Source organism: Rhipicephalus sanguineus, chromosome 7, assembly GCF_013339695.2.
Source record: "Rhipicephalus sanguineus isolate Rsan-2018 chromosome 7, BIME_Rsan_1.4, whole genome shotgun sequence".
Lineage (NCBI taxonomy): Eukaryota > Metazoa > Arthropoda > Arachnida > Ixodida > Ixodidae > Rhipicephalus > Rhipicephalus sanguineus.
Window position 1 is genome coordinate 8073640 of NC_051182.1, and position 24019 is coordinate 8097658.

Genomic DNA, 24019 nt, shown 5'->3' on the forward strand with positions numbered 1-24019 from the left:
AGCGCCATTTTAGGCGGAGCCCCTGGGCTAACGAGGTCCTCACGCCCTCCCGTTAGCGTCCTCAGGATATGATCAATAGAGTATTCTCTCTCTCTACCCCAAGAGAATTTACAAGCTCTAGAAAGGCCGCTCTTCTAGCTTTCACTGTGACTGTGAGGCGTGTTCTGCTCACACCTGGCGTTTTCTGTTTTGTTTTTTGTTTTTTACCACCGAAGTTTATGTCTTATATGAAGCAGTTCGGACATTCATCTTTGGCAAACACAAGAAAGCCATCATATGCAGACTCATTAAGTGCACTAAAAGCTCTGCATGTCGAATCCGAGTGTGAGCCATTGGTTGATGACATCTAAAACATGTTTTTAAGTAGCGAGGTGGTTTCTATACACGTTTCTGCTGGGTGCCAAGCCATCTTGGGATACCTGGCAATGAAAAATCAAATGAATGTTCCTCCTTGGCAGCACACAAAACACCTACAAAAATAAAAATGCTCCTTAAAGACAGCCGCAGAACATTTCGTCTAGCACCGATAGCAAAATGGCGGGACCTCGTGCGCAAATAGTAAGCTATGTCGGGTGAAGCCCATACTTGGAAAATGGAAGACCTCACCAAGAACGGCTTATCGAAGGTACAGTATGCCGACTCCGCATTAGACAAAGGCACTTGACACGCAAGTTTTTACTCACAAATGGAAAACAACCAACCTGTGAGGAATGCCAAGAACCGCTGACACTAACACACTACGAATCGCATGCCCCAATGTTGTAACGAAGAGACAAAAATTATGTCAGCAAACTATACAAACAACAGATACTGTAAAACCCTACTCTTATTTTAGATGATCATTCTCTCGTAGCCTTGTCTGACGCGCTCAACTCCATAAAGTAGTCTGGCTTTTTAAATAAGCTTTAAAACTGCATCTTTGGACTCTTGATTACTTAACACCTTGTTACTGGCGCAGCATAGCCTGAGGTGTTCTTGCGCCATAAGAAAACACAATTAGCTTACTAACCACTAAGTAAATATATGAAAGGTATCGAACATTGCCCCGCTATTTACGATAAATTGCAGCGCACACGAAGTTAGGACACGTACACGAAACACGACAAATAAGGACGACACAAGCGCTTGTGTCGTCCTTATTTGTCGTGTTTCGTGTACGTGTCCTAACTTCGTGTGCGCTACAATTTATTGTAAATATGACCAACCACCCCACAAGTGCATTTTAGGCAAGTTTATGGCCCGGCTAAATGTCCACCACCAGAAGCAATGAACATAGGAACTCCCTCATCGTTTGAAGCTCTCTTCCTCTCTTGTTTACAATTAACGGCTTACGTGGAATTCTTTTTCAATCATTAGTCCCGAAAATACCGCAAATTTAACACACATAGAATAACAACTCAATTTTGATTCACAAATTGACAATCTTCAAAAGTGAAAAGCGGGAGGGATGGAAAGGAGAACGACACCGCAGATCTTTCTGCAAGTATGTTTTCAACCTTAAGATGTACACATTTTATTCGCTGTTAGGCCTCATTACAGCTACCAAATGCGACAGCCATGGATAAATGATGTCGCCCGGTAAGCGATTATTTATGTCCGGATTTTACTCCTCGTGTTTCTCCAGTCATATTAGGCTAATGAAAAGAGCGCAATTTTAGTAGTATTTGTGATAAGTTAAAGAGTCGAGTTGGGCTTGCTGGTACATAATTCTGGCACACTGCAGCGCGAAAAAACACACAACGGACGGAACAAGAACGACGAGCGCTGAACTTGCAACAGACTCTATTGGAAAAGTGTCACATATATTTATGCTGTCCGACGCAGACGCCATTTACTACGCATGCGTAGGAACGCCAACTCTTTATCAGTTAGTAGCAGAGATTGTACGCTTACACAACTCTCCCCCAGATAGGAAATGCGTTCTGCTTCTAGGATTTCTCGGGTGATTCGCGTTTTGCTCTTCTTAATGACGGAAGTGTTATGTAGCTCGGGTGCGCAATCCTGACAGGATTAAATTAAGAATCAAGCAGAAAAGTACTTCTTGATTTGTTTTTAGGAGTTATGAGCCCACTTGGCCTAACGCACGAGCTCCCGGTAAATGGCCAAATTAAATTTCTAGATATTCGGTTTTGCTTGAACGATGTTGGCGTCTGCTGGTGCTATGAACCGCGTGCTAACGAACCACATCTGCCTTTGAAGTCCGCCCACTCCAAGCTCGATAAACGAGCTATTGCCACGTCGTGCCCCAAGAACGCACTTGGTAAAGCTTGCCTTCACTGTGGTTCAGAATCGTTCGAGCGTCAAGCTGAAAGACTGCTCAGCGCTGGGCTTCCACAGCCCCTCCTCATTTCGGTTGCAGAGAGCCTGCTAAAGAAACTGCGCCATCGCCCACGAAGTTGTGAAGCCAGCGCACCGCGCAGCCAGAAGGTGGCTGTGTTACCTTATGTGCACAAGCTTTCTCACAACTGGAAAAAGGTGGCCCAGCGATACGACGTGAAAGTGCTATTCACGGCACCACACACGCTCTCTAAGCTCTGCAGAATGACTGACCCAGAGGCAAGGAAGCAGCAGGTGTGTGGCACAAAGCACAGGCGTGGTTTACAAAATCCCTTTCAAGGGCGGAAAAGCGTACGTGGGCCAAACCGGGAGCTGCGTAAACGATAGGTTAAGGGAGCATGCGAACAATGTAAAAAATGAGCGTGACGGAAAGGATGTTGAAGGTTTCATAGCCAGTCATTGTATAACGTGTCAGGATTGCGCACTCGAGCTACATAACACTTCCGTCATTAAGAAGAGCAAAACGCGAATTACCCGAGAAATCCTAGAAGCAGAACGCATTTCCTATCTGGGGGAGAGTTGTGTAAGCGTACAATCTCTGCTACTAACTGATAAAGAGTTGGCGTTCCTACGCATGTGTAGTAAATGGCGTCTGCGTCGGACAGCATAAATATATCTGACACTTTTCCAATAAAGGCTGTTGCAAGTTCAGCGCTCGTCTTCGTCGTTCGTGTTCCGTCCGTTGTGTGTTTTTTCGCGTTGCAGTGTGCCAGAATTGTGATAAATCTTTGCGGTCTTATGAGCCTCTTTAGATGGCTTTACAAGCTGGCTTGCCAGTTGCATATTATGCGTAGCTATCGTTCCGCATTCGTCATGTGCAATCGCAGCGTATAAGGATTAGCACAAGTGACCGATGGCCACAGCAACAAGATCGCGAAGAGCATCGGAAAGTCGACCTTATGCCGGCCAGGTCCGCACTCTCGTCATGCTCAGGAACAACGAGCCGCCCACTGCCACGAGTTTCCCGCTGCGGCATTTGCCACTTGATCTCGTCTTATTCTGTCGCGACTGAACAGTTTTTGCTATTGGCTACGACTTGTCACGGGTTTCCCATTACGTTTTTAATAAAATGAATGCAAGTTAGGCATTCCACAATTTATTCCTGAGCACGCGACGAAGAGGGACAAATGTATTATTGCCTACGCGATATTTGTACCTGATTCATACGTAGGAAACACTCGCGTCAATGCGTGCTTCATGCGAGGCGTGCTGAATCACTGCTACGCGCAAACGCGCATTACCAACAAGCGGGCAACAGGATTGCGACGTCTTCGTGTACGTCGTTTAGGCGACGTGGGGCCTCGGGATAAAATTTACGTTTGTTTTTCTTTTCAAGTTCACGCCAGAGGCCAATAAGACAAGGTCGCCACGTCGTTAACGCCGACGGAGTTGCAGGATGCAGCGGTAACAAAAATCCCCGTCCGAGCCCCCTTCTCAGTAATTCCGCCCAGCCTCGAGGCCCTCTCCTCGTGCGACGTTGGTGAAGGGAGAAACGGCGCAGGAAACACACGGAAAAGCACACGAGGCGAGCGGCCGGACGAGGGCGAGTCCAGCGAGACGCTTTCGAACACCGGATACTTTCTCCCGGCTTGGTCGGGTGCGCACGAGAAGAGGCTACGCGGTTGACCTGGCCTCCCATCGGTAAGCTCTCCTTGCCGCGTTCGCACCGTCGCTATACTTTTGTATCTTTCTCGGCACTCCTTAACCATAAATAGCGACACTCAAATGCGGAAAGTAATCGTCGTCCCCATTCTATGCGTATGTGGATTTAAATTAGCTGTCGACAATTATTGCTGCAACCACCAACAGTCGTTACCTACCACGTATTTTATTTTCCCTCAACGCTCCGTAAGAACTTGGGGCATTGAAGGTATTAAAGTAAATAAATTATCTAAATTATCTCGAACTGTTTAACTACTCTGGCAAATACCAGTGGCAGGCTTTTGAAGATTACATAAGGCATCAAGTACATCAATGTTGAATCAACACACTGTTTTAGAAAGACTACAAGAATAAGTATAAGAAAAATTGTGCGAAAGGTCGAACAACCTGCGAGAAAAATTAATATGTGTACGGCTGCACCTCAAGTTTGTTTGTTTATTTGTTCGTTCGTTTGTTTGTTTGTTAATCAGTCATGCATACGCGTCAGCGGTGCAAATAACTGAAACACATTGCTATCATGATCGAATGATTCATGAAACAGAAATCTGTAGTGTGATTTTAAGTATGAAACACGGCTAAACTAGTTCGTTTAGTGGGAACATCTAATTTGTGCGTTTTCGTTGTATGTAGACGTGCGCATTATAGTGCGTGGTGCTGTAGGTTTATGACAGATGTTACATTAAAATAATTACAGAATTTGTGTAGCGGCTGATTGATAGTGGTTATGAATGCCTTGCTTGGCGAACTTCGATGTCATTTATGTGCATCAGATAACTTTCGCGGTGCTTTAAAATGAAAGCAACATTGCTTAAACTCCAGTTGCGCAGTGTGTACGCTTTCTTACCACGGGGTCTAGAGCGAAAGGCGTAAATATTTACTTATTCATGGCACCTTACCATAGGGCATTGAGTAAGGGGTGGGGGGTGGTGCAAGTACAAAGCAAATATCAGTGAGAAATACATTAAAAACAAAAAATTCGGCAGATCACATGCCTTGCGGGAATCTGTTTCATGCGAAGCAGTCAGCGAGTAGCTGTCTACGCTGCATTTTTCGGCTTTGAGCCAAGAGCTAAGAGGTGGATCGACATGCCTTTGTAAGTGGAATAGTTGTGTGCACATCGTGGGCTTACCAGGCACGTCGACAACACTGGCGTCTAAAATGTCACTTACGATTTAACGTAGTGTCAGAACTCATGTTAGAGCACAGACGTTAGTATTACCAAAACGAAGTGCACTTTACGGTGCGATGATGTGAATATCAAGCTGAACTTTCGTTAGCGTATTGCTCCGGGGTTGAGCAACGCTTCAATATACACGGTAAAAAAATGGCCCTATTTACGACACAATTTGCTGGTATATTGTGACCGAACACTTTTTCGTAACTTAAGAACGACCTTTCCGTTGGACGACCAGTGCGTTTTGTCGAAATCGTTCAACAAGATATAGGTGCCGTCGTACTTAGAAAACAGAAGATTTCGTACACCATGCTTGTACTTATTGAGTGAACCGTTATGATAGAAGTGTGCCTACAGCACGACAAATGAAGGCCCCGTCTTCTGTATCTGTACTCTACGAGCCATCCGTAACTGCACCTACGGGCCAGCTGTTAACATAGTGTTTTACAATAATGAGAAAATGTAAGACCATTCACACTGAATCTGTGCTGTGAAAGAATGCTGTGCAAATTGCCTCCTCAAATGACGTTCCTTTGGTGAGCAGCAGTTGCTGCTCACGAACAACAGAGCAATTGTTCTTGAAGACACCTCCTGAATGATGCATCGCAAATATGTCATAAGCACCAACAAAATTTATTTTATTAAATTGTACAGTAGCAGACATCTTGAATGATGAAGTGTGTGACTTCATACTTCATAAAATGGCGCAAGAAGGTGCGCTATTCCGACAAGCAGTGATGAACCTTGAAAAACAAGCTGCCTGCAAGGTGAAGCGCCAATATGTTCTTCTGCACCAGGCATGGGGTAAGCAGGGCTTGTTCCTGCAATTGGATAAAGAAAACAATACTATTTAGCAAAGCATATCCTTTATTGTCAATAGTGCTGAACCAAACAAAGCAATATCTTAAATGATAAAAATCAGGGTTCGTACAAGGCTCCAAGGAGAAAACTCAACGATATTCAAGGGCCTTTCACGTATCAAGGACTTAAAAGTCGCATGCAAACCAGGATTTTTTTTACTATAACAATGTTTCAAGTTGCTGCTAAATTTATCGCACTTATACATATACAGTTGAAACTCAATTTAACGAAGCCATCACCACGCTCAAACTACTTTGTTAAATGAGGAAGTTGGTAAAATCGAGAAAGGGGTCTTTCAGTCCTTCGAAACTTAAAATTGTAACGCAGAGACACCCCAAATTTATCATGGCATTGTTTTTGCCGCTAACCCACGCATGCTCGTGTGAAAAGTATGTTCAGGTGTAGCGAACATTGAGCCTCACATATGTGGTGCAGGCTATGCAGGCCAGGTAGACAGTCACGTGAAATATGACATGCAGCCAAAATACAGACGGGGAGAAGGAATGCAGTGATAATGTGAGCAGGACAAGCAAGAAAGTTGCGAGGAGACGATCGGTGTCATCTATCACATCAATCGTGATATAACAAAAGCACACAGCAGGGTTCTTGTGGGTACATTGTCACGAACAATAAACCACCACCACCTTGTTGCAATATCTGGTACGAAACAGCGCAACTGTTGAGGCCACTGTTCCGTGCAAGTGGGTGGCATGTAACCTTGTCAAAATAAAGCCAGGCTCGTGACTATGGGTGACAGACGTTTTAATGCAATAGCGTTAGTGCCTGCACTTCAAGAAAAAGTTCAATCTGTGTAAAAAATAGAAAGAAATTAGCACTTTTCTTGACTAACTCATTTCAGAAAAACTGTTAAATCGGTGTTGTTTCCAAGTTACTTTAAGTAATTTGGGTTGACAACAACGTTGAACCTTACGAGTACCTGCCGGGGAATGCAACATTTTTGCTTAGATTGGATTTGCGGCGTTTGTGATGTCTTGACTTCTTTCTTGTGTCCGTGTTTGCACGCCCTATCCTTTTAGCATGAATGCTTACCAACTAGCTCAGCTCTCTGTTATTTTAAGTTTAGATTTGGAACTACGTAAAATAAGGTTCTGTTAAAGTTTTAACTACAATTATATACTGCAGAAAGTCTAACCTTGATGCCATCAGTTCCCAACACACAGCAAATGTTCAGGACAGGTGCCGAGGCTTCTCCAGAATTAGCAAGGCTTGACATCATTACGGTGTACTAACCACATGCACCGCTCGCTTGTCAGGGAGAAAAAGCAGCATAAACGCAGGAGACAAGAGTGAAGTCGTAAGACGTAGAGAAAGAGACAGAGAGAAAGCGAGACAAGATGAACTAACAGGTGAGGGGTGAAATTAACGATATGTCAAGTTATGAACAAACAGAATATACATGCAAACTCCCACGACGTATTGCTGCTGAAATGCAGTTTGCTGCATCAATGCCAATCTACAGAAGAAAGTAGGTCGCAATGTGGACTTTAGACTGCACTGGTCCCAGAATTCAAGAGTTTTCGAGGACATAATGCAACTCTAGGACCTTCAAGAGCCTTGAAAATGTACTTTTCAATTCAAGAGTTTTCAAGGACCTATACGAACCCTTTGACAAAAGTACAGTCTGCTCAGATAAGGTTGGCTGGGCATGTCTGGTATCCATGTTTTATTTGAATGAGAAAAGTTTATTAGATCTGCCAAGTGTCGGGGACAACTAAATCTGTTTTGCAACGAAAACGCGTTAAATATAGAAGCGCTCAGTGAGCCAGAATCACGCAGCATGGGGACCAGCAGAGTTAAAAAAAACAGGCATCAAAAGTTATCATTTTACTGAAAGAATATTTAAAATTGGTTCATTACTGACTATGGACACTAATTGAACTCAGAGGTCGTGGTGTGCGATGAGGTCAGATGCTAATTTCTAAAACAAACAAATGAAAATTGAAGCTTGTTGACAAAGCACTGTACAAGCAGTTCGAATTTGTGCCGTACGATAAGGTATAGCAAAATTTATAACGGTACAACAGAACTCGTCATTGAGCTAGTTGGTTCATTACCTGAGACAAATAGGTATGGCGCAAAAAGGACGGGGACGAAGTGAAGACACGCGAAGTGTAACTCAGACGCCGACTTCCAACTGTTAATTACAATAAACCACACTGGTTCATACACGCTGCCGAACAAAGCAACCTCATTACAGATACCGTAACATGGATGAACTAACAAATCATCATGAGCCAGTGATCCAACAGATTCGAAAGACATGCACCGGAAACTGCACTGACCTGAGCTGTAAAATCATGCCAGCACACTAGAACACGTGTCCATTACAGGATCAATCGGAGTAATAGGCAAATGAGGCAGCGCACAACCTAAACACACGTTTACAAGCTATGTTTCAAGAATATCACTTTTTTGTCCCTTGAATCTGGTGATCGTGCGCTAACGCGCTGACTGCCTGCCTTTTTATTAGGAACGCCTCAATTGTCTCCCTTTCAGTGCGGCTGCTTGCTCTCCTTAGAAATGTGGTTTGGCTGAAGTATGGCACACAACCACAGTGCTCGCAGTGACGTTTCAAATGTACGCCCATATTGTTGCTGACCGCCAAGCGAAGCTCTCTCGCACGATCGTTGAAACACCGGCCCGTTGTTTGATGTATACCCTAACGCAGCTTAGGTGAATATTGTAGATCACATTGCTGACATATTCAGTTTGTCGCATAGCGCGCTTCTTGGAACATGCAGCCAGCTACTGATTTCACATGAAAGGGCAAATCATGGCCAGTTTGCATGGAGCGGAGAACACAATGCACGCACTGTATCTGGCTGCGGTCTTCTCTATATTGGGAGAGTCATGAACATAAAGTATTACGTGCATACTCATTTTTTCTTTTGGCTCCTGCATTTTATTACCTCGTTCCAGCTTTTCCAAGAGGCTTTCACATACACCTGTGATAACTGAGGGATAAAATCGAGCGTCTTTCAGTCTCCTAATCTGATTATTGGATCCTGTAAAAAAACATGGCTGATCCCTCCGTCATAGGAATCGGTATAACACGAAAGTGAAACGTGTCTTCACAGAAGTAGTGCTTATTGTGTAGTGATATATGAGAGCTTGTACAATGTCTATTCGTGTTTGGCAGCTACAGCACCGTTTGGCGTGGATGCACCCGTGTTGACAGCATGTCTCTATCGCGACGACGAACGCCCATGATCATGATTAAACCGTTGTGGTAGCTGACGGTGTGAACATATATTTGGACACAGCGAATCGTGAATCCCGCGTAAGGATGATATCAACAAGCTCATAATCAACACTGGTACCCGGCATGCACTTCTTCAAAGCGTCGTCAATTAAGGAGAGAAACGGCACGGTGTGCGCTTTCTAGTAATGGGTAGCCGACGCCTGTGCTCATGCATACATAACACACACTGCGCTTCAGCAACACGGGAGGTAGAGGTTAGTAGCCTGAGCCGCAAACGCGTGCGTCCCGCTGGCCTTTGTCTCGCAGGCGCTGCTCTCGCTCCACCAAGGCACGACATTCGCCCGTCGAAATCGCGTCCTTTCTGCAACGCATATTGCAGCAGTTTTGTTAGTCGGTGCTCTCGCAATTGAAGCAGTCGGCGGCGGAGAAATCCCGTTGGTACACGTGGAAGTTGCACTACTCCGATGAGCCGACGCACGCTAACACGAAGCCAAGGGCAAAGAACGTAACTGCGTCAAGGGTGCCTCGGCGACGCCAGCGCGGCCAGTCTACCTCTCTGGTATCGAGACGCTTTAACCATCACTTCCAATATCGCGTGCAATCTCGAAGTAAGCGCTAGTAAGTGTCGATCGTGAAGCATTACTTCTTTTCACATCTCACAGACTGCGGCGCCGCCCCGCCCCGCACCGCCCCGCCTACCTACACCGCCAACAGAGAGCACCCTGCGAGAGGGAATGTGTGAAAGATATAAGGCGCGTTCGCGCCGTGTCTAGCATCTCCCGAGTTAGCTTAGACGGTAGGGCGTCAGGCACTTGCCGTCGCGGCCGCAGCGGCGTGGGTTCGTGGGTTCTCACCCGTTGGCGTCCATTTTATCAACGTCATATCCGTGACGGATGTACTTGGTGGACCCCGGCATAAAACACTTTCGTGTTAAAAGATGGTGCCCTGTAAAAAGATGATGACTTCATTTATGCTGAATTGAGGCATGTTATAGCTCTTGCTCTCTTAATTAGCTTAGAATGTGCGCTCTCAAACGGCGAAAGCTGCGGTAGGGTATACGCCCCCCTAAGCTTCGGTAGGGTGTATAAATGGACAAACAGACCGGTGTATCAACCATCGTGCAAGATAGCACTGCTTGGCGGTCTGCAGCAACATGGGCGGGTACTTGCCAGGCCACTGCAAGCGCTGTGGTTTTTCGCAACACTTCAGCCAAACCACTTTTCTAAGGAGAGCAAGTAGCCGCACAGAAAGGGAGACAATTAAGCGTTCCTAATAAAAAGGTAGGCAGTCAGTGCGTTACCGGAATACCACTAAATTTAAGGGACAAAGAAGTGATGTTCTTGAAACATAGCTTGTAGACGTGTCGAGTTTAGGTTGTGTGCTGCCTCTTTTGCCTATCACTCAAATTGATCTTGTATTGGGCACGTGTTCTAGTGTGCGGGCATAATTTTACAGCTCAGGTCAACGAAGTTTCTGGTGCATGTCTTTCGAATCTGTTAGATCACTGGCTCATGATGTATTTCATCCATACTACTATATCTGCAATGAAGTTTCCTTGTTCGGAAGCATGCAAAAATAACATGGTTTCTGTTAATAAACTCTTGGAAGTTGAGGCTCGAGTTTGTTAGTTCCTGTCTTCACCTTGGCCCCATCCTTTCTGCGCCATATCTATTTTTGTCAAAATAGTAGAGGTCAGTGTGGCACACTCTTTTCTCAACTTCTCTTAAATAATCTGGAGTATGCATGCACCAATCACAGAGGCAAAATCTGAGTGCCTCTGGAGACACAGACTGGAGCTTTGTTTTCTGAAGAGTGGGCATCATTACCAAATCACTCCATCACACAGCATGTAATATATCAGGTGTAGAGGCAGACGCATTAATTATAGGACCTGTGAACAGGAGCTCGTTGTTAGGAATGAGATGTACACTCATATGCCTACAAACTGAGGGATGCTCATGTTGACTGTCTGTTAGTTCCATTAGCTGGTCAGAAAAAAGCACTAACTTCAACTTTTCCAGCCCTGTTCCACTGAAACTGAAGCTGATAAGTGTATAAGTTATATCACTGTTGTGCTCAGAAAACTGGAACCTAAAATATTGCCGCATGCTGCTTCCAACAAGATTTCTACCAAGAAAACCAGCAAGCCGCTGTGTAAGCCTCTACAATGTCTCGTGCCTGCTCGTTCTTGTGGTAGCACGGCGCATGCCTCTCATTCACGGGCATGAGAAAGTGGCGCTCACCTGCGAGGTTTCGCAGAAGTGTGCTGAGGAAGAGAAACCTCTGTGGAATGCTTTAGCGGACTTTTTCATTTTCGGGCTTACTTTCTGGGCACACGTTTGCCCACAATAAACCAGTGGTCGTGTTTGAACTCTTGCGATACGTTGCAATATTACGGAAACTTTAGTGAATGCTCTTGGCAGCCTTTAATTTTCACTTGACAGTCCCTGGTACACATTCAATTACAAGCCACAAGAGTATGGCTGTTTTTGCGCAATGAAATAACGAAAGAAGGGTTCAGCGGAGAGCAAACATTCGACTGTTTATTCAAGAGAAGTGCATCGAAATATATAGGCACAGGCATGCGCAGCAAACTAGACACACAGCGAGCGCATACTACCCTAATCGCAACCTGCGAGCTATGAACTTGCTCTCTGCCTGCGATAGAGACGATGACGTATCACTGATACACATGGAACCTCGTGCTTTTATATGAAATGCCTCCAACAATTCTCGAGCCGTGGTGTCACCGCTTCTACCTAGAATCTGAATCTTATTCAAGCACGGCTCAAACTTATGTGAATTGCAGTAGGTCGGCAAATGTGCCCCACTTTTACCTTTTAGTGAAAGCTCGTGTTCCCGCGCACGCTCATTCACGCACCTTCCCGTCTGGCCAACATACGTCTTGCCGCAGGATAGCAGAAATTCATAGATAACACCGGTGGAGCATTTTGTGTACGACTTGGCTTACTTCTTGCCGCAACCACCTTTTTTGCTCCCATGGGCATAGCTAACACAGCTTCCGCGGCGTAGAGAAAGCAATCGGCACACCATGTCTGCTAGCAACCTTTTTTAGGTTTTGTGCCACCCGGTGCATATACGCTACGACCTCAGGTCCCACTGTTCTCCGCTCTTGCTCTACCCCAGGACCATGGTGTTCACTCTTGAACTTCTGGAGGAGCGACTCGGCTACGGCGATAAGGAGCGTGTGAGGGACACCAGCTCAGGACAATCGATCCAATTGGTTTTGAAAACCCTTCTGCATAACGTGTGAGCACGACCTTGCAAGGGCAGACTATAGGCAATGTTTAGCTATAGCCCTTTTCACAGTTTTCGAATGCGCCGACTCATATGACCAATTATTTTGTAGACCTAGGCGAATATAGCCAATAGGCGTTAGTAGGAAAGGGTTAGTCATATTGCAGAGCCTGGAAAGTTTTTCCTCAGGAAAGCTCCGGCCTGCATTGTGAACCACAAGAACAAGTATGTAAGCTGTCACAAGGGTGTGGTCTACGAGATCCCCTTGTCGTGAGGTAGAAGTTACATAGGCCAGACCGAACAATGCCTAAATGACAGGCTAAGACAGCATAATAATAATGTCAGAAATGGCAGAGTGGGCCACTTCGCGATACACTGCCGAGATTGTCATTGCGTTCCTGACTTTAGCGCCTGCGCGGTAGTCGGCCGAAGCCCCGATAAATCAGTACGTCTAATTCTTGAGGCCAAGAAAATAATCGAATCAGGTGATCTATGCGTCAGCATTGCCTCCATTTCATTATCGCCAAAAGTGTTACGCTACTTGAATGCGACTGCGCATTGAGGCCCGCTGACGGCACGCTGACGGCAAGAGGTACTAGTTTTAGTTTAGATTTTAGTGACGAAACGCTAGTGAGGCGTAAGTAACCTCAAAGAATAAATATGAGAGAACGGTTCTGAACAGATTCGAGAGCCTCAGTGAGATTTGATTGGTAAGGGTCAAAGATATCACAAGCAAATTCAAGTATAGGTCGCAGAAGCGTGTTTTGAGGCTAGTAATTTTAGTGTGATTCCGCCATGAAGAGAATGCGGCGAATATAACCGAGCATTTTGTTAGCTGAAAGAATAATGTGGGTTACATGATTCGGCCAAGACAAATCTTTACTCAGCTGAAGTTGATGTTCGGTATAGTGCAGTTACTGATATTTTACACGGGGGGCATGTAATTAGGTCAACGATGGAATGTGCACTGTCTCAATGGTGTGCAGTTGCATGAGCCAGGAATCTTGACAGAACGCCTGACAATCAAATCAAATCTTTATTTCCACCGTGTATCTTACAGATAGAGAACAACGGGAAAAAGCTGCCTACACGCGACTTGAATCGTCCGCAGGCCGTCAGCGCTTGGTCCGTCTCTTTCACTGTCCTGTGTGTTGCGCTGTTTCTCGTATCGTCGTGATGTATGGCTTGTGGCCAACAGCAAAGAAAAGCAGTCAATTAACAAGTGAAAGCATATCATTAGTGCATACTAAAACTAATACACAACAGCCTGAAAAAAGCATAAAAAATACAACGCCAAGATAAACCAAATTAATTTTCTTCTACAAACATGAATCAAAGCTTCGCTGAGGAACAACCAAACAAATCAAAATTATTTACCTGAAAATGGTTTAACAATGATCTAAGCTACCTAAAGATACTTTGTGATTTACCAAGTCAAAAGTCTTGCAAAAATCAATAAATAAACCAATTACTATTTTCTTGCTTTCAAATTTCGTTATGATATGCTCCTTCTGATGAACCAAACCAATTCTGTTGATCTGTTCTTCCGGAACCCAAATTGATGTGGTGTATATATATTGAAGGTCTCTACAAAATTCGAGATCCTACAATGAATTATTTTTCGAGAGGTTTTGAAAATATAGGTAATATGGATGCAGGGCGGTAATTGACACTCAGGACTGTGCAGCGCTCACAAAAAGGGACATGGGACAGAAGTACACGCGACAAGCGCTGACTCTTCACTGAATTTTTATTCCAAAAAACACGAAAAAGTAAACAAGAAGAAATTATCGAGTCACGTGAATTGTACTCTAAACAAAAAAAAATGCCTCCACCTCCCCGAAGGGAATCGTGAGGAAATGCGAATGCATTTCTTGCGCCGAGAGTACACGGCGTAGTAATTTTAATGGCGTAAAGCTGGACACATCGACGCGCTCAAGTGTCTCCCTTATGGGCGCCTCTTTCAACGAACGCTTCCTACGTGCGTTCGTAATCACCTCAGGGATGTTGCCACCGCCTTCAATGCAGCGTAAACGCGTTTAGAACGCGCTGTTTTCAGGCTGTGCCAAGGCAGCACTAACGCTAAACGCGTTTCAAACGCACTGCATTGAGGCGGTGGCTCAGGGAGGAGAGAGAGCGAACGGCGAGAGAAGGAGCGGCGAAGCACTGCACCTACCCGCTCCTACACTCTCTCCACACACGCGGGAGCTCCGCCGAGCTCCCGCGATGCAAGCGCCCTCACACGCCAGAGCACGTTCCTCCTCTCCACTCACTCTCCGCTACTCCGCCCGCACCACCTACTCCGGTTGCTAGGGGCGAGGATAAGCGCGCGCGCCCGCAGCTGTTGCTATGAGAGAGGGAGTGAGAGCGGAGAGATAACACCTGCCGGCGCGCGGGCACCGACAGACGCCTGACATGCCCCGACTAAGAAATGCATTCGTATTTAAAACGAAAAGACCATTCATGGCTGTTGCGCCTTAACATAGCATGCGCACAACGAATTTTAAGTCACATTGCCGCACGTGCTCACCAAAAACTCGTATTCCCTATCCCAAAGCTTTATCGATGGCTGGCTTACGCATCTTTCGTAGCGTCTTTTAATGTGGAAGGCCTCGATAATTTCTCAGGCAAGCTGCTTTTTGTGCCTGGAAAGAATCATGGTATCATTAAAGTGCGGGGTACACCCGCACTCCCGACAATGGTCTGCTAAATGAGAATGCGTGTCTTGTGTTAATGAACGCTTGTGTTCTCCCAAACGAATATTCAAGCACCTTCCACTCTGTCCTATGTAAGATCTACCACACGACAGCGGATCTGATACACGATTCCTACCTCGCAGTGAACAAACTTGGACATGTGTTGGACATGCGGTAATTGCCTAATTCATTTCGATTCCCCTTTTTAAAAAGCACTGCTACCTCGGCTATTTGCATTTTTATTGGAAATGTTTGAGATTTGGTTTATTTTCACCCTAATCGATACAATTATAATAATTAACAGGTTGAACAAGAAGAAGGAAAAAAAGTACCATTTAGAGTGAGGATAGCAGGGTAAAAGTCGCAATATCTGCAGCTTGACAAGCTCCGCCACCCCGATACAATGGCAGCAACGGGCGGTACAGAAGGCGGTTAGTTGAGGTAAATATTTGAACTCACATTGCAAAAAAATCAAGATGCATTTCCACAGTCAAGATGTATTCCACTCAACATTCAAAATGTATTTCCATTAGAAAACGAAACATTAGAAGACACCATACTTAAAATAGAATTTTTAGGCATTACACGAAGAGTATCGTCTCTTAGTTTGAATTTGTTTGACATTGGGTAGGCAATACTGTAGTAGTTGTGACCCATAGTTTGTACGCGGTCGTGGAGTGTGCCAGTTAACAATGTTTCGTTGTACGTGTAGATGGATTTACAGTTAAGTTTGCTAATGTACGTGTATAGCGGCTCTTACGGATTAGTTCTGATCTACATGTTGTTAAGAGAGAGTATCATAGAAAAATTCTAGTTTTAAGATCTTGAATCTTACAAAGGATTCAGACGTATGTGCATTGTATGAAATACCTGAGATGGAACGTACAGCGTTTTTTTGTGACGTGATTAAGCTATGTAATGATTGTTTAGTCCCGGTACCTCAAACTAAATGATAACAGCGCAAGTGGGGAGAAAATAGGGCATGATATAACATAACGTTTTGTTGTTCTGGTAATATGCCTTGACATTTCCATAGCATCCCCACTACTCGATAAAGTCTATTATGTAATCGGTGTGATGCTCACAAGACATGTGCTCGTGAAACACAACTCCTAGCTTCTTTGCAGAGGGCGAGAATTCTATTTTCACATTATTTAAGCACAGTAAGTTAAGTATAGGACATGGTGTAGATTTCGCTCGGAAAATAACACCTTAAGTTTTCGAGCAGTTAATTCGTAAAAAGTTTTTTACTGCCCAAGTGTACAGTCTGCCTAATATGATATGATATGAGCCAATGATATGATATTGTCGATATTCGTTCCAGAAGAAAACAAGCTTGTCTCATCTGCATAAATAACATATTATATCGATGTGTCTATTCTTGTGATGTCGTTTATGTACATAATAAACAAAAGTGGGCCGAGTATGCTACCCTGTGGCACGCCATGTTTTATTCTTGCTAGCGGGGATAATTCCTTCATTATTGACACACACTGGTGTCGGTCGGTCAGGTAACTTTCAATTAAGTATAACACGACACCGCGAATGCCATAGTTTTTTAACTTTTGCAGTAATGTTACATGGTCTATGGTATCGAAGGCATTGGAGAAATCTATGAAGACACCTATTGCGAATCTTTTCGCTTCTATATTATTTGATATTAATTCCTTTTGATGAAGCAGTGCACTTTGGGTTTAGAGGCCAGGCCTAAAACCAAATAGTGATGGTGCTATAATTTGATGTTTGTCGAAAAAGCTTGACAGCCTAATAAAAAATAATCTTTTCTAGACCCTTTGAGAACACTGGCAGTATTGAGATTGGCCTGTATTTACCAAGATTATTAGGGGCTAAGCTCCTTAGGGTACGGGTCGTTCCCTCCTCTGTAGTAGTAGTATGTAGCCACCTCGCCCGATCGGCAACGGGAGAGCGCCGATCGGTAGAGTAACCCCCCCCCCTTCTCGCATCGCGACGCCGACGCTCCGCGCTCGCTGCGTTGCATATGCGTGCTCTAGTCATCCCGCCCTCCCTCTCTCGCCTCGCAAGGCCGACGCAGGCAGCGTCTGCTAGCGAGTTTCTTGATTGAAAAAACTGACTGCTTGCGCTGCACAACCGTTCACTGACCATCCCGTATATATAGGCACTGGAGTTTGACCTCCAAGGTAGTGCCTGTGTGATATTTCTCCTGTGCGTGATTAAACAACAAAACTTCTCAGCGTACATGTAAAATTAAAGTGAGCTTCAACTCGCCATGACTCTCATCGACCCTGTAGTATAAACGCGCCCGATCTCACGTCGTTGATTATGTCCAGGGAAGATTCACATATGGCGCGTGCCATTGGTGGAAGGCAATCGTTCGATTTAGTGCGGCGACGTACGCTAGGGGGACCGTTGTAATAAAATCTGCTCGCTGTTGGCGCGCTTTCACTTTCGCTCGGAGTATTCACGGTTTACCGATGATTTCCTCCGGAGCTTCGCCCCACTCATCATCATTCACCCCGTGGATAGGCTGCGGATTTTTTTTCCTCTCCCCCCTTATATATTACTGTTACTTTGGCGGGTTTCATGCGGTGAGGAAAAAAATACCGATACTCAAAGCAAGCTTCTTCTTAGTTCTGGGAAAGCATAGCTGTCACAACGAGCTATTATGACACATATAAATGCACTGGTAAAAGCAATAAAGTTCAGTTGTAAGCCCGCGCGCGTGGCGTGTACTATGTGTCTTTGTCCGTGTGTTCATTAGCGCTGCCCCAAACAAGTTCGACGATGAACGAGCTCGCCCAAACCAAAGTTCTGCTGCTCAAAGCGAGATTATAAATTTGTGTCAAACACGGACTGAGGAGATCAATAACAAAAATATTAGGCTGTAGTTTTAGGCCATCGGCGTCTTCACTCTTATTTTTAAATGTGTAAATATACTAATTACTTCATGCTCATTTGTTGGCGCGGTAGATAGGGAATTCTTTGCAGAAGGGGGCAGGTAGTTCAACGTTTCAGCATCATATGTACTATTTACTAGCGTAGTAAAATACTAAATAAATTTGTTTGCCAACGCTGCTCCTTTGTATACATTATCACATATTGTAAGCTCATCAATGTTGTTTTCCGGTTGCCTTGCAGATATCACAGCATTTATCCTGTTCCACATCTCCTTCGCGTTTGTCACACCTTCAAACATAGTGAAATAGTAGTTGCGTTGAGATTGTCTCTGAGGCTTCTTAAAATTATTTCGGTATACTTTGGAAGCCTTAAAAGCAGCTGGGTCACGTCCTGTAAAGAATGCGTTGTAAAGTCTTTTTTTTTCTTTTATCATTTTAAGGATGGAAGTGGTTATCCATGGTTTGCGGGTACATTTAGGTTTTTTCAAGGTTTTGTATGGGAAGTGTTTTTATATACTGAGCATAAGATATCTACAAAAGAGTTATATGCTAATAGAACTTTTTGTTGGGCTAGTTGGTACATGCTTACTGAAAACTCAAAAAGACGCGTACCATCAAGGAAAAAAGTAAGGACAGGACAGAAAGGACAGTTGCGAGTGACGCCCTTTCTGTCCTGTCCTTACTTTTTTCCTTGATGGTACGCGTCTTTTTGGTTTTTCAGTTATATGCTATGTCACGTGAAGAAGACGACAATACATCCTCCCAACTGAATGAGTTAATTTCATCTCGGAAGCATAAAAGTGAGTTTGAATTTATTTGTTGAAATTTTATTTTTGGTGAAGTGCTGTGTTTTTGTTTCAGATGTCTGGCCAAAACAAGGTATATGGGTTGATGGTCACCTAATGATGTATTAAGAACACCGGAATATATCTCTTCAGTTGGAGCGTTTTTAAGAACAAATCGATTAATGTTGCGCTTGTCGTCGTAATTCTGGTAGGAATTGAAATGTTATTAGAAATGAAATTTGAATCCGGGAGAGCCAATAGATATGAGCGCTTTGTCATGTTCTCTAACCTATCAATGTTTAAACCACAGCCGATAACTAATGTGTATTCTTCGTTGTTTATAAATGTAAAAAAAAGGTTCTCAAGATACTGAAAAAGACTGCTAATGTTTCCATCTGGTGGCCTGTATACTACAGAGAACACCAAGTTTTCACACATCAATGAAAGTATTTCAATATCATCATAACATAAAACCCAATCAGTCAATATTCACATGTGATATCATTATTGCCATAAATGCAGACACCCCCCCCTCTTCGTTTTTCTCTGTTTTTGCTAACCAGGTTATGGCCCTCAATATCAATAGTATCTATGCCATTTCGGTACCATGTTTCCGTAAACATGAGAATTGAAAATTTGAAACTAAAGGCTTCAAGGAAAGTAATTAGGTCGTCTTCCTTAGATTGTGCTGATTGCGCGTTAATGTGCAGAAACGTTAAAGGCGTGTTCCTCCGGTCAACTAGCAGTAAATTTAATGCAGTCGGACTTTTCTATAGGGCATTCATTGCTGTATAAAACAGAGGTAGGCTGCGAGTATATTTATTACAAATACCTTGAAGTAAAAATCAATTACATTTGGAACCATGAAAATGAAAAAAAAAACACATGCATACACAGAGAAACGTTTATGCACAGTAGCTTCGTAACACATTTAGTATTTTCACACACAGGGTGCGAAAAAAGAACAGCATAGTACGAACATAAAGATGAACAAATATTCGGCAGATTCCACGTACCGTGGGAGTCGATGTTATGCGAAGTATGCGGAGGGAAGGTGACTGTGGCGTAATTCTTTTTTACTGAGCGACTCGTTACAAAATCACGCTAAATATTTGTGTAAATTTTATACGCACTCATGTATGTTGAAGAGCCGCATATGTGTTATATAACCAGTTGTTTACAGTTGGGTAACGCTACCAACGGCAACGTGGGTATTACCAACACCAGAAGTGGCAAAATGATAATGTAGTGCTTATACTTGACCCTTATGATGGAGAACGGGAATGTTTCGCGCAAGCATTATAGTAACATCGTGATCTGCAAGTAATTTGCAAACAATATAGAAAAGTCGAAGTCTTGATACATATAGTGACTTTGTTCAATACATCTTGTAGGTGCATATCAGAGGCGAAATTCGTGGATATTATTTTAGTACTATTATATTTGAAAACCAGAAACATTGTGGCAAATTTGACTCTACTCATTATATATGTCTACACGACTTGCTCCAGGTCCGCAGCACAGGTGACATGCAAGACAGGCGAATTTTCTGTTTTTCTCATGAGAATCTTACCCTGCGACACCGAGACAAACTTCCAACATTTCTCGCGCCTGGCTTGTCGTGCTTTGCTTAGAAGGACTTTGTTCTCAACGCATAGATGCTCACTTATGTACACGCGTTGATCCTCACTAAGTCCCAGCTGATTTGTACTTAACCTTACTTTCTTCGCAGCTGACAAAAACTTGTCTCGGGCAGTTCGCGTGAGAAACTTCGCCACAAAGTTCGGTTTTCTATTTTCCCTGCCTTTAGACGGTACTCGATATACAACATCGATGTCACGAGCATTCACTTCAATGCCCAAGAAGTCGACAATGTCAGCTGGTGTTTTGCTTAGGTCCTCACCCCAAAGCTGTGGAAGGCCCTGTATTTCCATTCATGCTTCTGGAGTACTGTTTAAGCTGCACAATTTCTCTATTATACTTGTGAAGTTCTTTCGACAGTTGTTCTTTTTCCTTGAGGTAGCGCTCATTCTCAGATTTCACGCTTCCTAGCTCCTGTCGGAAAGTCTCTACATCTTTTCTGAAGGACTCAAATCCTTCGTTCATGAAAGTTATCGAGTCTCTGATTCCTGCATGTTCGGCGTGTTTTTCAGTTCCCAAAGCTCCAAACTTGGCGAGATCTTTCCTTAAGTCAGTCGCGAACGTTCCAAGTCTAGCAACCAGTTTATTTAAGATTTTACCACCCTTGATGCTAGTAGGCTGCTTTTCTGCCATCAGGGTTGTTATTGCAACAGTATTGAAAGTTGGGCTAGTTGGTACAGCAGCATGTTTGTATACAGCGCGAGGAACGACGAAGACGGTAAGAACAGAAGGGGCACGGACGAGCGCTGACTCGCAACTGAAAAGATTTATTTGAATAACACATGTACGTAAAAGCAGAAAACATATCAACACTGCGCAGAGGCGTAAGGGTTGTTATTGTTCATTGCCTCAAAAGAAACAGAGCACAATGGAAAACGAAACCCAGTGTACAAGCTATGGAAGCACAAAGGTTAGTGGCGGAGCACTCAAATTGCGATAGAGACGGCACTCTTGGCGGCAACAGCAACAACTTCAAAACTGTTGTACATTAATAGAACTTTTTGTTGGGCTAGTTGGTACATGCTTACTGAAAAACCAAAAAGACGCGTACCTTCAAGGAAAAAAGTGTCGTCGCCTCTGTCCTGTCCTTACTTTTTTCCTTGAAGGTACGCGTATTTTTGGTTTTTCAGTATGTTGTACATTATTATAGTAATGAGATTTTCCAACCAACCTGCAAAATTGCAGAATAGCTGATTAGCTGTCGTCCTTCTGTCGTCGCCTCTGCTGCCACAGTGAAAACCGTGCAGGAACAGCGGCGGCAGGTACCGCCACCCGAGATGAAGGTAGATACCACCGAAGAAGGATCGCAAAACAGCTTGCAGCAAGCAAAGGTAGATGGAATGGTCGGCGTAAGTCGTCCTGGCGAAAATCAGAGCAGGAAGAATGCAAAACGACAATAAGTCGTCTACAAAAATCTTGAGCAGCTGGTCGTCCCAAAGCGAGCAAGCAAATCTTGTCAGAGGGGATTTCAGCAAAGTGCCGGACAGTGCAAAATTTCAGAATAGCTGATTAGTTGTCGTCCTTCCGTCGTCGCCGCTGCTGCCAAAGTGTTGCTGTAGTTAAACACGTATTAAATATGTTTGCAAGAACTGGTGCGATTATGTCTGCTACAAATTTCACGGGCTTTATTATTGCGATAGCAAATATATGGACAGTCTCAGCTGGTTTTTGCCGTCCCCGTCGCCGCCGTCATGCACCGTATATATATATATATATATATATATATATATATATATATATATATATATATATATATATATATATATATATAGGCCACAAAAATAATTCGGAAAGAACTTTCCGACGCGCGGAATCGAACGGGCGACCTCTCGCTTCGCAGCGCGCGACGTTAGACGGTTAGGCCACGAACAGTGCCGTCTTTAAGCCTGCTAACGGCAAGCTACTTATATACACCATTTACGTAAGCATGCTTTCTTAGTCACCACATAGACGGCGCAATGCGCACGCCTGGCGCGCTTTAAAGATCGTCGCCCCGCTCTTGCGAACACCGTTGCTCTTCGCCCTACAGGGCGTGGTCGCCTTCGTGCGCTTATCCCGACGGACAGAAGGGGCGGCCGGGGGGTTGGAGCAGGAGGTTGCATGTCTTGTGCTTTCCCCGCAATGTCCGCGCTGAAGTCACAGAGCGTACGAAGGTCACTTCGCTCGCTGAAGCGGCCGCGTTTGCGAAAGGAGCGCGCTGTTCAAACAGAAATAAGTAACAGCTGTGAAAATTAGTTCGCGCTCGTCCTGTGTGTACCTGTTCGTTCGTTTCGTGCGTCCTGCTTCAAGTGCGAGCAGTGCGCTTCAAGTGTCGAGCTGTCACGCATTAGTTCGCGCTCGTCCTGTGTGCGTTTTTTTTCGTGCGTCCTTTGGGCTCGAGCGACGCTCTGGCAATTTCGAGCTGCTTTCCGTTCTTCGCGTTACGTTCCAATTTATTGCTATTGCATCAATGCTTCGCCGTTGCGGTGAAACTGTGACTTTTTTAAATTCATCAAGATAAATGTTCTCCTGTGTTGGGAGAAATGTCTCATGGGTTGATGCATTTATGGTGTTTATTCTGTCGTGAAGGTGTCCTAAATGTCTTGCATTGGGGAGCAGCATTGTTGACCTTGTACGCCGTCTCCAATTATCGCCAGCGTCTGCATGGCTTCCAAAGAGAACGGCGGACTGAACCTTCAATGGCCGCACCGACCCCTATCCGCTCAGGCGGCCGCGTGCTCGCCCAGTTAACGACTTTGAACGCGCCCGACACGATATGACGCGACGTCCCTATGCGTTCTGTTTCCATCCTGAGTAGCGTGCACTTGGCTCGATAGCTTAGTCGACAGAGCGCCGGGCGATTATCGTCGCGGGTTAAGAAGTCGCAAGTTTGATTACCGGCGGGGAACTTTTTTTAAAATTATTCTTTCTCATCCGTTAGCGTCCTTTTTATCAATGTCATATCCGTGACGGAAATACGTCACTAAAGCCTTGTTGAACCCCGGCATAAAACACTTTCGTGTTAAAAAAGAGAAAGACAACAAAAATACGAAAATGATGACGCGTACACACTCGCACACACAACGCCTCGACGCGTACACTCTCGACAACAAAAGGGAGAGAAAAAAATACAGGGTGTTTTCTTAGACAATACAGAATTGTTTTGAAAATCCTATGACATTATGGCTCCTGTAGTTTTCGCACACGACCTCGACGTCGAGGGGCAAATACTTTGCCGCACCTGAACTAATGCGGTTGCGACAAATTAACAAAAATCATTATTTCTCTTTTTAATTATTGACTTGAGGGACGGTGTTTATATTACAAGGTTGTAGTGCGTGCCAATTTACGGCATGCCCATTCTTTAGAGATCACGAAAGTTGCCCATAGTTCGAGATATTCGTCAGCGAGTTTTAAGGGCGATATCAAAACTGGTTGCACCCGGCACGCACGAAACGCGACCGTTTTTGGATTTCGTCGATATCTCTACTTCTGCTGTTTTTCAAATTTATGATTGTCGAAATCAC

General features: G+C 44.3%; 1 protein-coding gene across 1 annotated transcript in view; it reads left to right on the top strand.

Moving 5' to 3' along the window:
- Positions 1 to 3844: 3844 nt before the first annotated feature.
- Positions 3845 to 24019, top strand: part of LOC119400572 (proline-rich protein 36) — a 342207-nt gene continuing 322032 nt past the window's right edge. Inside the window, exon 1 of the mRNA XM_037667633.2 lies at positions 3845 to 3978. The gene's annotated coding sequence lies outside the window, so the exon portion shown is untranslated. The remainder of the gene's footprint in view (positions 3979 to 24019) is intronic.